General features: G+C 36.1%; 1 non-coding gene across 1 annotated transcript; it reads right to left on the bottom strand.

Annotated features, from left to right (window-relative positions):
• Positions 1-10,172: 10,172 nt before the first annotated feature.
• Positions 10,173-10,305, bottom strand: LOC126007837 (small nucleolar RNA SNORA51). The gene has a single exon (XR_007495317.1). It is a non-coding gene; the product is annotated as a small nucleolar RNA SNORA51 (small nucleolar RNA).
• Positions 10,306-11,048: the final 743 nt, after the last annotated feature.

Below are 11,048 nucleotides of genomic sequence, written 5' to 3'. Positions count from 1 at the left end.
CCCATTGCCCCCCCCAAGCCGGGTCGATTTCTGAGCTCATAGCTAGAAGTAACTCCTGAGCATCACTGGGTGTGACCCAAAAACCAAAAAGAAGAAGAAGAAGAAGAAGAAGAAGAAGAAGAAGAAGAAGAAGAAGAAGAAGAAGAAGAAGAAGAAGAAGAAGAAGAAGAAGAAGAAAAAGAAGAAGAAGAAGAACGAGAAGAAAGAGGAGGAGGAGGAGGAGGAGGAAGAGGAGGAGGAGGAGAGGAGGAGGAGGAGAAGAAGAAGGAGAAGAAGAAGAAGAAGAAGAAGAAGAAGAAGAAGAAGAAGAAGAAGAAGAAGAAGAAGAAGAAGGAGAAGAAGAAGAAGAAGAAGAAGAAGAAGAAGAAGAAGAAGAAGAAGAAGAAGAAGAAGAAGAAGAAGAAGAAGAAGAAAAGAAGAAGAAGAAGAAAAGAAGAAGAGAAGAAGAGGAGGAGGAGGAGAAGAAGAAGAAGAAGAAGAAGAAGAAGAAGAAAAGAAGAAGAGAAGAAGAAGAAGAAGAAAGAAGAAGAAGAGAAGAAGAAGAAGAAGAAGAGAGAGGAGGAGGAGAGGAGGAGAGGAGAGAAGAAGAGAAGAAGAAGAAGAAGAAGAAGAAGAAGAAGAAGAAGAAGAAGAAGAAGAAGAAGAAGAAGAAGAAGAAGAAGAAGAAGAAGAAGAAGAAGAAGCAAAGATAGTATAGATAAACAAGCTAAGAAGCAACTGTGCAGTGATCCAGGTAAAGATAATAGCTTTGAAATTTACGAAGATAACTTCCTCAGTTAGTATGTCTATTTTGAATATAAAGACAACAGAATTGGCTGGTGGATTGGCTGTGAGGTAAGAAAAGGGGTAAGAAGAAACACTGACACCAAAATTTTGGGTAAGAGTAACCAGCAAATAATAGGAAAAGGCTGCAATTATGGAGCATCTAAGAATTGAATTTCCATGTTGCATGGCTAAGTATGAGAACTCCATTAGCTATCCAAAAGAGATTTTAAATAGGCAATTTAGTAACAAGGTTGATATTCAGGATAAAGGAACAGGCTAAACATAAATTTAGGAGTCTATGGCATGGAGATAGAATTTTCATCCACAGAATTGATTGAGATCACCAAGAAAGGAAATATAAATGGAGAACTAGAAAAAGAAATAAACTCAGTGCCGGAGAGATAACATAAAAGCAAGGCATTTGGCTTGCGTGCAGAAGAAAGGGTGGTTCAAATCCCGGCATCCCATATGATCCGCCAAGCCTGTCAGGAGCGATTTCTGAGCGTAGAGCCAGAAGTAACCCCTGAGAGCCGCCGGGTGTGACCCCCCCCCCAAAAAAAAAGAAAAGAAAAAAAGAAAAAGAAAAAGAAAGAAATTCAGTTACTTAAACATGAAAGTTGTGGATAAAGAAGAAATCAAGAAGCAGTATCTAGGGACATGGGTAAGAAACCAAGATGTGTTTAGAAACCACGAGAAGAGAAAGGGAACCTGCAAAATATAGCTGACAGATTAACTCCTGAAATTTGTCTGTGTATTGAGCAATTAGTAACATGAATATTACTGTTGATCATACAACTAATTTACATACTAAGGACAATTCTTGAGGGGAGGACTTTTAGGCAAAAAAAAAAAGACATGTGTGAGTTTATTTCAAATAAATAAATATAATTATAAAAATCTCTTTTAAAGAGGTTGAGGAATTAATTCTTGCCTAAATTGATGTCAGAATAATTGAAAGGAAGTAGTTCCTTCCCTCCCCCAAAAATGTAGCTGGCACAGCAGGGATCAAAAACCACAACTGCTGTCTTCATTCCTCTTCTGTCTGGGATCAGCCCTGCTCTCAGATATAAATTCAATGAAAGAAGAAACACGAACCATTTATCTCCTGCTTTTTCTTTATGCATTGAGAATTCAAACCAGCATACTGGCAAGCATCTCTAGCAATAATTTCTCTCCCTTTCTAATGACAACCTTGTGTGTCTTTTCTATCACCTCACTCTATAACCATTTATTTTCACTCACTTGCCTCTCTCCTCTTTAAAGAAAGCAAAAACGCTCTTATCTTTCTGTCTAATAAACCTAGTCACTATCCCAAGTGTAGAAATTCAGAATTTTTTTTAACCACAAATCAAAATCCTTCAGGAGTCAGAAAGATAGTATGGTGAGTAAGGCATTTTGGGCTTGATCCCCAGCACCTTGTATGGTCCCCCAAGCCAATAGTAACCTCTGAATGACAAGCTAGGAGTAAGCCCTGAGCCCAGCCAATTGCAATTCAAAAAAATAAAAGGATGATAGAAGGCATTAATAGACAAATAATAAAGCAACTTGGAGATGAAACTTCAAAGTTAGATTTCTAATTACATTGTTAGCTGTGATGGCAGAAAATAGATCCAAAGATGGAAACAAGAAGTATGTTCCATGTCATGCCAAGATAACACTTTAAAAATAGTTTCATATCAAAAGATTGTAATGAGGCCCAGAGCTATAGTAGAGTGGGTAGGATGCTTGTCTTGTACATGGCTGACCTGTATTACATTTCTAGCACCCCCGATCATTCCCCAAGCCTGCCAAGGTTGATCCAAAAGTTATACCTGATCACCAAGGGGTATGGCCTCAAAATAGCAATAGAATTTATTAAAACAAACAAACAAAGTGATTCAATGAGACACAAAACAGGATAGACAAGGAATCTGATAACCATAGACTTAAATCAATAAAATGGCAGAGTATTGTAATAATGAACCTATTCATAGAAACCACTTGGGATGAGGTTATCCTAAGTTTTTATTTTTCTTCCTATGCTAAGTTTTCAAGTGTCTATTACTGACGTACTCCATAAAATACTAACAAAAATTCCTTGGGCTGGAATGCATTTTCATAGTGATAAGCTCCTTGTAAATTGAACCTCTGTTTTACAATGCAACTGTTTTTCGAAAAACTGATTTCCTCACAAATGTTATTATCCTCTAGTGACATGGCATGCATAGTCATAGTTTGCGTCTTTGTGTTGTACTTATGCTTCTATGACAGGTGATTGCATTTTTACCCTGTTTTTTTACATAAACCTAGCACTTCCGTGTGTGTTTCCAGCTTTATCTGAATGAAAGTCCATGACTCATAGCCGGTGGCTCTGAGTCACACTATGAAGTTATGTGAATTAGTCTTAATTTGGTGCTTTTCAGTTATCTGTACAAGTTTTGCCTGCTGGGAGCTTTGTTTTATTTTCCTTCCTAGCACTTGGAATTCCTTTAATTGGTTGTTGATAACTTCCACTACATGCATTTTTTTAAATTGAGTAAAAGTTGACTCAAAGACAAGTTAAAGTGAATTAAATCAATTGACAGTAAATATCAACTCTATTGGAAAAATAATCCTGAGTAAAGCAGAGATTTTTGTAGATTATCTATTATGTTGATTTGGGGGCTATATCTAGTAGTACTCAGGGCTTACTTCTGGCTATGCACTCAGAAAACACTACTGGTAGGATTCTAGGGTCCATAGCAGATGCTGTGTGTAGGGTCAGATATAAGGAAAACACCATGCTCTCCAGACTTTTCTTTATAATTTTAAAAACATGAGATGAGGGCTGAAAGGACCGGCCCATGATATGAAGCTTACCACAAAGGGTGGTGAGTGCAGTTAGAAGAATAACTACACTAACAACTATCATGACAATGGTAGTGAGTGAGAGAAATAGTATGCCTGTTTCAAATACAGACAAAGGGTACAGAAAGAGGAAGATGGGGGCATTGGAGGTGAGAAGGTGCCATGGTGAAGGGGGTATTCTTTCCTATAACTAAAATCCAACTACAAATATGTTTGAAATTGTGGTGCTTAAATAAAAATTATTTTAAAAAATGCATGATTATAAACTTATTATAAACACCAGCACAAAGTCAAAATATTTACTGAAGTGGCTATGTTCTTAAAAAGTGCTGGGGGTACCAAGAGGCCATTTGGTGCCAATGTTCAAATCATTGACAAGTGCATATCCTTAAGGCTATATGGCCCTACTGCTGTGCCATCGCTCTGGCCCATATCGCAATTCCAAAGATATTGTTTAATTTTGTGGTGCCAAGGGCTGAATTCAGCAAGTGATTTACTAGCAAGCTACATTCCTATTAATAAATCTATTTATAAAAATATAACTTTTTATAAATCTACTTTTTATCTACTTACATATATATAAATGTATGTGAGTTGTATGTTTACATATATACACATGTTTATATACTATATTAGTTCATATATGTATGCATATATAAAACATATTTGGAGGGGTCTTTCAAGTAATGCCTAGAGAACAAGGACCACTATTAGCAATTTTGAGCCTATGAAATGAATGATTGCATACGTAGGTCCAATAGTAGCGGGAAGCAGGACCACACTACATGCCCAGGGGAGAATGCAGTTCCCTTAGTATGCAAACCCACGAAGTATTTTCCCCTGCCCTACATCTATTGAGATATATGTAAACAAATATTGCTAACATCATGAATCCAAGTATTGTAGGAGAAAAGGAGACTTCCATATAGATCATAAGAATGAGATATATTGATTTCTATTCTACATTATAATTTAAGAACAAAAAAATCAGATTATATGTGACCCCAGCTTATTTTTTCATTGAATAATATTTCTTAGCAACTATATCAGCTCAATATATGGAATTAGCCTATAAACTGTGATGAGAAGCCTCAGCTTTATCATTTAAGCCCTGAAGTCATAGATCATTTATTAAAACTATTTTGAAATCCATTAGGTTGAGTCCAGTAAAAATAAACTATATGCCTGCTACAAAAAAACAAAAAACCTTTTTTTTTTTTTTTTAGTTTTTGGATCACACCTGGCAGCTCTCAGGGGTTACTCCTGGCTCTATGCTGAGAAATCGCTCCTAGCAGGCTCTGGGGACCATATGGGATGCCGGGATTCAAACCATTGATCATCTACATGAAAGGCAAACGCTCTCTCGGGCCCCCATATTATATATTTATATATCTGATTATCATTCTAAAAATCTGCCAAAATTATTCCCAACTTTCTTGTAAAAATTAAACTGATTCGCAATCAGTTACCTCTTTTGCCATAAATTTACTTGAAAGGGTCTGAGTTCCACCCAGAAACATTGTCTAAGGTCATTAAAGAATCTCAGTTGTGGGGCTCAGCGAGGTGGTGCTAGAGGTAAGGTGTCTGCCTTGCAAGCGCTAGCACGGTTCGATCCCATATGGTCCCACCAAGCCAGGGGCAATTTCTGAGTGCTTAGCCAGGAGTAACCCCTGAGCATCAAACTGGCGTGGCCTGAAAAAAACAAAAAAAAAAAAAAAAAGAAGAAGAAGAAGATAAAATGCATAACAACTCCATAAAAAAGAGCAGTTTGGGGGCTGAAGTGGCAGTGCAGCGGTGGGGCATTTGCGATGCAAGTGGCTGACCTAGGATGGACAGCAGTTCAATCCCCCGGCGTCCCATATGGTCCACTCAAGCCAGGAGCGATGATTTCTGAGCGCAGAGCCAGGAGTAACCCCTGAGAGTGTCACCAGGTGTGACCCAAAAACAAATTAAAAAAAAAAAAAGAAGAGTTTGGAAAAGAGCCTTAAAATAAACTATCAGACAAAGGGGAAAAAAATCCCCAAAGTATGTAAACAGAAGAAAATAATAGTTGAGTAAAATAAGTCAGATGGAGAGAGACAGACACAGAATAGTCTCACTCATCTGTGGAATTTAAGAAAATAAAAGACAATATGGTAATAATACCCAGAGACTATAGGATTAAGGGCTGGAAGGTCTGGCTCACAATATGAAGCTTACCACAAAGAGTTTTGGGTGCAGTTAGAGAAATAACTATACTGACAATTATCATGACAATGGTAGTGAGTGAAAGAAATAAAATGCCTGTCTCAAAGACAGACAGGGGGTGGGGGAGGACAGAGAAGTGGGGCATTGGTGGTGGGAAGATTGCACTGGTGAAGCTGGGGTGTACTTTTTATGACTGAAACCCAACTTCATACATATTTGTAACCATGTTGCTAAAAAATAAAGATATTGTTAGAGGAAAAAAAAGAATCACTCCTGTTGATGTTCAGGAGATCATATAGGATGCTGGAGGTTGAATCTGGATCAGCCATATGCAAGGCAAATTTCCTACCTGCTTTACCCAGAACTTAATATTTTCAGTTCAAAGCAGTCATAAAAAAAAAAAAAAAAAAAAAAAAAAAAAAAAACGTTTTCATAGGAGAAGAAGGTATATACCAAAATCTAACATGATAATTGAACACTCCATAAAGGCACACCATTTTCTGTATGTTCAATATTCCAGTTCTACTCTCATATAGCTGATATACCATATAAGTTTTGAGGGGTTTTTTGTTTGTTTGTTTTTATTTTTGGGCCACACCAGGTGACGCTCAGTTCCTTGAATTAATGTATATAGAAATTCTTGTAAAGCTGAGAAATTTACTTCAGTTGTAGAACACATCATCTGTGCATATAAAGCCCTGAATTTATAACCAGGTAAGACAAAATATGTAAATAAATAAGAATAAAAATTCCTTGGGAGGTGGGCAGAATGATAGCATAGCGGGTAGGGCTTTTGCCTTGTATGTGGCCAACCTGGGTTTAATCCCCTGCATCCCATATGGTCCCTTAAACCTGTCAGGAGTGATTTCTGAGCAAAGAGCCGAGAGTAACCACTGAGTGCTGCTGGATATGGTCTACAAACCAAAAAATGTTTTTCTTTGGCCATCTTGAAAATATCTTTAATACTAAACCTACAATACTGGGGACTGAGGATGTGACTCAATAGTAGAGCACTCCTCTTGTATGTGTGAGACCCTAGATTTTATTAACAACACCAACACCACAAGGTCCCTCTAGCATGTCCAGTACTGACCCTCAAATACAAAGTTAGGATTAGTTCTGATATATTATTGAGTATAATTCAATCTATATCTCCCCCAAATAGAAAACAAGTTTATGTTGCCCATGCTTATGGTTTATGTTTTATTCATTGTATTTTGCTTTTATTTCCATATTAAAATTCTTATAATGGGCTCAAAAAATAGTACAGTGGATAGGCAATTGAAGTTGGATCCCTGGCACCCTGAACTCTACCAAGAGTGATCCTTGAGCACAAAAGTCAGGCATAGATACTGCGCACCAATAGATGTGACCCAAAACCAAAAAATTAAAAATTAAAATAAATCTAAATCTGGTAAGCATTAGATTTTTCATATTATTAAATTAAGAAAACATAATGGTAAGTTTTCCACAAAGTATTAATATGAGGGATTATTTTATGTTATTTTCTAATGCATAGAGCCATATTAGTTTGATTGACTTGCAATATTTTTTGAGTGGGCTGGAGAGATGGTACAGTGAGCAAAGAGCTCCTTCATGCAGCCTACCCATTTTCAAATTCTGGCAGCACTTATAGATCCCCAAGTCCACCAGGAGTGATGCCTGAGTATAGAGCCAGGATGAAGCCCCTAGTGCACAGCTGGGTTTGGAAAAAATTTTCTTAGTAAATTTTTTTTCTCTTAGTAAAATTTTAAGTAAAATTTTCTTAATAAAATTTTAAAAATTACACATGTTTGTTGTTTCCTATCTCTTAGATATAATGCTTTCTCTTTAACTTATAAATATTCTTATTAGGTCTTTGAAGTTTATACCTACTTTGAAGATTAGCTTGGGAAAGCATTTTATTTTATAAGCCAAGAATTAATCTTGTAAAGATAACTATAATTATGTGATAAAGTAGTTTCTTCATTCTAGTATAAATATTTCACACATATAAATCTTAAAACTCACAGCTGTGTTCTTTCTTTAATTCATACATAATAAGATGTACATTAAGGTCTGCCTCCTTTCTCTTGTAAAAATGTTCATAGTAAGGAACAATTGCGCAATATATGTAAGTTTTAAAAACACTAGAATTAAGAACTGAAAAGCAAAGTATAAAAGATTAAAAGGTTTGTGCTGATAAAATCGCAACAAAAACTATAAGATGTTTAAGTATAATTGTTCAAAGTTATTCTCTGAAACATTTCAGAACTCTATTTTTTTTTTTTTTTTACTGTTTCAAGAAAAGGATATGAGAATAATTAATGGTCAGAAATGTAGTTTGGGGCCGGGTAGGTGGCGCTGGAGGTAAGGTGTCTGCCTCGCAAGCGCTAGCCAAGGAAAGATCCCGACCGCGGTTCGATCCCCCGGCGTCCCATATGGTCCCCCCAAGCCAGGGGCGATTTCTGAGCACATAGCCAGGAGTAACCCCTGAGCGTCAAAAGGGTGTGGCCCAAAAACCAAAAAAAAAAAAAAAAAAAAAAAAAATGTAGTTTGGTGCCTGCCTGACATGTGTAAAGCCCTAGGTTTGATCCCTGACACTGATAAAAAAAAATATATTTAATACTAGGGCATTTTAAAAACATTTAGTTTTCACTATTTCCTTTAATGACATAAATATATTTTGGTTGTTTTGGTTTGGCTTGGTTTGGAACCACACCTGGGTGCACCTGGTTCTGTGCTCCAGTTTCTGTGTTCAGAAATTGGTCCTGGCAGGCTCAAGGGACCATATGGAATGCCAGGGTTTAAACCCTGGTCGATCCCAGGTCTGCCACATGGAAGGTAAACTATCTACTTGCTGTGATATCGCTCCAGTACTATAATAATAGTAAGTTTTAAAAGTTGCAAAGCAAGAATCAAAATAATGCTGAAGTAAGATTATTAGACTTAATTTAATAGGTGATGATGGAAGGAACATAAAATGTTAAAATTAGTAAACATCTACATGCATAAATTTGAAAGTTTGCAGGTGCCAGCTATCAGATTTACAACCACATAGCAGAAGTTTGGAAGCTGTATCTCTGGGGATTCTAAATCAACTTAAAAAATTACATAAGTCAGCCATTCAATTAACAAAATTTTCCCAGCAGAATCAACTTCCAAGTTCTTTATTGATGCCTCACTTTTCAAATAATAAATATATAATAATTAGGGTAAGAAAGATAGTTTAATAGCCCAAACACATGCTCTGCATGTAGGAAGCCAAGGTACTCATTACTACATGGTTCCCCATGCATTACTGGGAATAACCCCAAACACAATAATCCTGAACACTACTGAAATGACTCTTAAATATAACTAGATATAGTTATTGTTAGATAAAAAAAGAGAGAGAGAGAGACAGTATGAAACAAAAGAAAGTGAGTACAAACAAGTGTAAAGTGCTCTTTAGAGAAAGCTAACATGGTGCAGTGGAGGGCCAGAAATAGTACAGGGAATAGGGTACTTGTTTTGAATGTGGACTACCCAGTTTCACTTCCTGGCATCTTTTATGATCTCTCCATGTACCACAAAGAGTAAAACTGGGCATCCCCAAATGTGGTCTTAAAACAAACAACAAGAGCAAAAACAAAAACAACAAAATGCAAGAGGAAGTAGAAAATGTTCAAGCAATTAGAATTACTATCCTCAAAAGATAACTAAAGCAGATTTTTTTGTGTAACTAACTAAAGCAGAATTATATAAAAATAGGAAAACTCAGAGGAAAAGTTTCTTTGAAATAAAAAATGACACAAGTAAAATTCTCAAAAGTGGGTTTAGTCTTTATTGTTTTTGTTTTGTTTTTGGTCCATGCCTAGTGGTAGGTAATCAGAGCTTTTTTCTGTCTTTGTACTCTGGTGGGCTTGGGAAAATATATGGAATGCCAAGGTTTAAACCCAGATCTACCATACATATGTAAGGCATGTGCCTTATCCACAATAAGAAAAGGTGTTCTACTAGAAAATTAAAATTTAAAAAAGTAAGTAGAAAATTACAAGAACAAAGCTGGAAAATTAAATTGAGATGTATTACATTAAAAAGCACCAATTCACAAAATAATTATAAAGAATAATTCAGGGAGAAAATTATTTTCCAAAATAATTATCTCTTGAAAAATCAAAGGGAGGAATATTGTCCAGACTGAGAGGAAGTGATGTCTATATAGATGGGACAAATGAGTGTTTAATAAAATTAATAATGATGGGGCACTTGAAACAATATTTTATTATAAAACCTAAAAAATAAGATGCCAATTGATTTCAGATTATTAAAAAATATACAAAATGTTGGGAATAGGATGACAAAAATGACAAAATTAGATATAGAAAACAAAACCCATGCCTTCAAAATTCTTTGTAAAACTTAGTTTTATTTTTTGTCCCCCAATTCTCAATACAGACAAGGCAAAGGGCTTGTGTTGAGGTGTATATGGGGTGCATTTACTGTGCCTCCTCTTTCTATACAGTCAGTGTAAAGAACACAGCCTGTGGTAAGAATTGGGAGGCCTTATCTTTTCTTTTCTTTTTTTGATTTTTTAATATATATATATTTAATATATATATATAAAATTCTTCACCAGTGCAACATTCCCATGACCAATATCCCAAGTGTCCTTCCTCCCCACCCCACACCGGCCTGTACTCTAGACAGGCTTTCTACTTCCCTCATTCAGTCACATTTTGTTATGATAGTTCTCAGTGTAATTATTTCTGTGACTGCACTAATGATTCCTTGTGGTGAGCTTCATGTCAGGAGCTGGACCCTCCAGTCATCCTCTGTTTTGTCTCTGAGAATTATTGCACAAATGTTTTTCATTTTTCTCAAAACCCATAGATGACGGAGACCATTCTGTGTTTATCTCTCTCCCTCTGACTTATTTCACTCAGCATAATAGATTCCATATACATCCATGTATAGGAAAATTTCATGACTTCATCTCTTCTGGTGGCTGCATAATATTTCATTGTGTACATTACCATAGTTTCTTTAACCATTCATCTATTGAGGGGCATCTAGGCTGTTTCCAGAGTCTGGCTATTGTAAACAATGCTGCAATGAATAATCCTAAATTCTGTAGCCAAGTACTAAATAAATCTAAGGTAAAAACACAAATTTTTGAGGCTGGAGCAGTGGCACAAGGGGTAAGACATCTGCCTTGTCTGTGCTAGCCTAGGACAGACAGCAGAAAGAAAAGAAAGAAAGAAAGAAAGAAAGAAAGAAAGAAAGAAAGAAAGAAAGAAAGAAAGAAA

The sequence above is a fragment of the Suncus etruscus genome, chromosome 4 (genome assembly GCF_024139225.1).
Source record: "Suncus etruscus isolate mSunEtr1 chromosome 4, mSunEtr1.pri.cur, whole genome shotgun sequence".
NCBI classification, from domain to species: domain Eukaryota; kingdom Metazoa; phylum Chordata; class Mammalia; order Eulipotyphla; family Soricidae; genus Suncus; species Suncus etruscus.
This window is presented reverse-complemented; position numbering and strand designations above follow the sequence as displayed.